The sequence below is a fragment of the Marmota marmota genome, unplaced genomic scaffold (assembly GCF_001458135.2).
Source record: "Marmota marmota marmota unplaced genomic scaffold, marMar, whole genome shotgun sequence".
Classification (NCBI taxonomy): domain Eukaryota; kingdom Metazoa; phylum Chordata; class Mammalia; order Rodentia; family Sciuridae; genus Marmota; species Marmota marmota.
The window spans coordinates 1,228,948-1,232,789 of NW_026000223.1; the positions used below are offsets into that span (position 1 = coordinate 1,228,948).

Below are 3,842 nucleotides of genomic sequence, written 5' to 3' on the forward strand. Positions count from 1 at the left end.
GCAGCTTCTTTTACCACATGCTCCCACCATGATGTCCTTTCCGAACACAGGCACAAAGGTAATGGGGCCAAATGACTGAAACCATGAGCCAAAATAAACCTTTCCTCTTTTGATTATCTTAGTTATATTGTTACAGTAACAGAAAACTAATTAAACTAGAAAACCCTGAGTCAGCCAGAGTTCAAGAGAGAGAATGCTAGCTCAGGGATCACATGATTGAAGCCCAGAGCAGGCAGAGAAATATCTCTTCAATGAGAGCCCAGACAAGCTACCCAAAATCCAAAGGAATTTATCAATTGGTCCATGCTCTAATCTAATTCTGGTTCAGGATCCAAGACTCATTCCATTGAACTGGTGTCTTAAGACAATTGCAAAATTTGTAGTGTAAATAAAGATCAGATGGGAATAGAAGGCATTTTGGAACAGGCTGGTCACCCCACCCACACATGCCTTTTGGGGGTTTGTACTCCTAGGGGTTCATTCATTCCTAAAGTTGCCACTTAAGCACTCAGGGATTGTTTTTGTACTGGCTCAACTGTTTCTATTTTGGTGCAACCAAATGTAACATCACCAGGTAATAGTGCTTCTTTTTTATTTTTAGATAGTCTGAGGAATACTTTATTAAATAGTTTTGCTTTCTGATAATGATATTTTAATACATAAACTGACTCCACACTTACTTTCTGGAGTGGATGCTATGATGCTGATTCTTCTATGGGTTGGAAGGACTTAATTCCCAGCTTTTGGGAGTGTTTTCAGCAGACAGCCTTGACCATCAGCTTTGGCCATCAGCTCTCTATAGCTGCTTTTGGTGGCAACTTACACTATTACTAATTTCTAGGGGGAAAATAAGAGGATACATACAGCCTTGCTGCAATGTAGGACAACTCTAAAGCCTTCTCACTTTCATTTACCCCCCCGCCGGGGGTCAGTGGAGTCCTTTGTTGAAGTCACACCACACCTCAACTTTTCTATTTGCTCAGTTCCTGCTCCCTCTACTGGGCTTCATGCCAAGAGTATCCTCTATTGTAAAGTTCCTGCATGCTAATCCCCATTTCAGAATTTCTGTCCAGTGAACCCAAACTGTAAACATTCTCCTTCCCTAGTCTTCCCAGGAAAGATAATCACAAGCAAAACTCAGAAAATAAAACAAAACAACAAAAACCCCTCTCATCAATTATTAGCATAACAGCACATTCCCAGTCTCATGCTGTAGCATACCAAGCAAAGGCCAGCTGTGATCCTCTTGACTGGGCTGCAGGATTGGGTAGGTAGGACACCAAACAACTGAGAGGAACAGAGATTTAAATTTCCTCACAGAAAATAAGTTTCCAGAACTGACCCAATAGCAAGCATTCTTGAGGCAGCCCAGGAAGCTGGCTTACCATCTACAAATCAGACTATTGTCTCTAGCAAATAGGTTAGAAAGTACAACAATAACCCATGCAACTATTGGTCCCAAACAGCCAGGACTATATTAATAAACAATAGCTTCCCCAATTTTTGTCCCTCCTTCCAACTTAGGACCAAGCAGAGAAAGCCAAATATGCTTCTGTTAGGTTAGCAATTGCTTAGGATGCCCCACTCCTAGTCAGCCTTCCTGCAGCTTCCCCAGGCCAATATCTCCCAATCTGGGCTTACCTGCAGCTTCCCTTTTCTCCACTGGAAAGCTTTGCCCTCCTCTCACTGTCTTTTAGTCTATGCTAAATGCATGTGATGGTGGCTGACTCTGCCTGAACAGCTTTTGCTTCTCTCATTTAGCTGCCTTTATTTTCAGGGTGTTATGAACACTAAATGTCTTAACATTTGTATATCACTTAGTAACAGTGTCTGGTATATAATAAATGCTATAAAAATGTTTTAAGTAAAACAAATAGTAGTTCATGTCTTAGGGGTCAGACCCAGTCTTAATTATTTTCTCATATACATTTTAGTATTATATCCTTTTAGTATAAAAATTCACTTTTATAGCTGGTAGTTTTTAATTTTTGGAAGTTCTCAAGAAGAGAAACTTATCTACATTATCTGGAGAGGGTTCTGTAGCAGACACTAAGCCAGACAGGTGTCCTTTTCTTTGCTCCAGATGGCTTTTAGGTAGGTTTGTGACATATGCTATAAATTCTGCTATTAAGTTTCTCAAGTGTTCTATTGATCCCTTTGATTCCATTTATCCCTCTGGGTCTCAGACCTTCGATTGTAGAAAGTGTTTTCTCTTATATATTTTGTGGATCCCTAAAGATAACCCTTGTCCATTATGGTGCCACATTTTGCATGCCGCTTATATTATCTTTTCTGACCTTGTTTGAAAGGAATAATTCCATAAAGAAAATATATACACAAACAAAATTCCATGTACACTAATTTATATCTCTGGTCTACTAGCCTATAAGAATCCTGACTTTGTTCCTGATGGTCTGGGTAGAGAAAATTCAGCTCAACTAGAAACATAGACTTGTGAATAGACACTGTCCGAAATGGAAGACGGGTGGCTGTGCTTGGTGATTTGGGGGCTCTGGTAGACTGATCTTATTTTTACATTATGATGGATCCTGTGTAAAGTGGACCTTAAGGTAAAAGTGATCCTGGAGCTACCAAGATGGGCCTCTATAGTCTTTCTAATTGATCTGGGTCCTAGAGCCTTTGGTTCAGATAACCAGGACCCTACATCACCAAGAACAGACTATAGGGTGGTCAGGTCCCTGGTCTGGAGTTAAGAGTACACCTGGTGGTCCTGAGATATACTTGGGTTTATTTTCTTGAAACTGTCTATCAGAGAACAGGAGACTTATTATGATGAGTCTGGCCTATGACCTAAGAGTGTGGCTTTATGTTACCTCTATAAACTTGAGGCTATGTTTGATCTTGGCACCCTTGTTATGACGATAAAAATAAGCAGGCCTAGTGGATTTAACGGTGTGCTGGTTAGAGAGGAACCTAATCCCTTATGTGAGCAACCAAGAGGCAGTCCAGTTAGCATCAACTTGGACTCTGCAGCAAAGGCATCAGGACTTGGCCTTTGTTCTCTGTTGCCAACCAGGTGGCCCCTTGGGAAAGGGAGATCCACTTTATTGAGAAAGATTAATTGATATTGGAGAACTTTACTGTGTGTGAACACTTAACAGTAGAAATAAAAGAGGATGAGGGGAGCAAGTTCCTAGTGGAAGAGGGACTGGAAGGAGTTTAGAAGGGCAACAGTTTGGCTTGAAAGCTTCAGAGTCAGGGGCTAGGGTTCAGCAGTGAGGGGGGTAGGCTCCAAGAGGTACCCCAATTTCTCTAAGAGCCACTATCCATTTGAGAGTGAGCCTCTTCTCAGGACTGTTGGAGTCATCACCCAGGAAAAATCATCCTGTAGAACTGACTCCTCAAAAGTACGCTTTGAAGAAATTAGAAGATTCATTTTAAGAGGAAAGATGCTCTGATAGTGACAGCTGACAGCAAAGTCATACACTGAAGGACTATTTATTTAACAAACAGGTGACTTGGAGTCATCAAGTAAACAATTATATTCTAAAATCTATGAAAGAGTAAATCTGTATAATATGCTTATAAATAGATTATTACAAATAGTTCAAGTAAGAACTTCAGTAATCTAGAGAATTCACTGATATGGAAAACTCTTTCTCAGTGTGAGGGCTTTTTCAGTTTCAAGGAACATAATTCCACCAAACTTGGTGAGATAAGGAAAATCACTGGAGGGATTCTGGGCTTTCCTAGGAAGTGAGGAGTGAGGATAGTGGATATGACTGGGCCTCTTGGATACTGAAACCAAGGACTAGAGAGTCAGGAAAAGAGATGAGTCTTTTTTCCTCCTCCTCCTCCTCCTCCTCCTCCTCCTCCTCCTC

At 40.9% G+C, this 3,842-nt stretch overlaps 1 long non-coding RNA gene across 1 annotated transcript in view; it reads right to left on the reverse strand.

Moving 5' to 3' along the window:
- Nucleotides 1-622: 622 nt before the first annotated feature.
- LOC125613206 overlaps nt 623-3,842 on the reverse strand; it is a 20,706-nt gene continuing 17,486 nt past the window's right edge. Inside the window, exon 5 of the long non-coding RNA XR_007343705.1 lies at nt 623-634. This is a non-coding gene — a long non-coding RNA (uncharacterized LOC125613206). The remainder of the gene's footprint in view (nt 635-3,842) is intronic.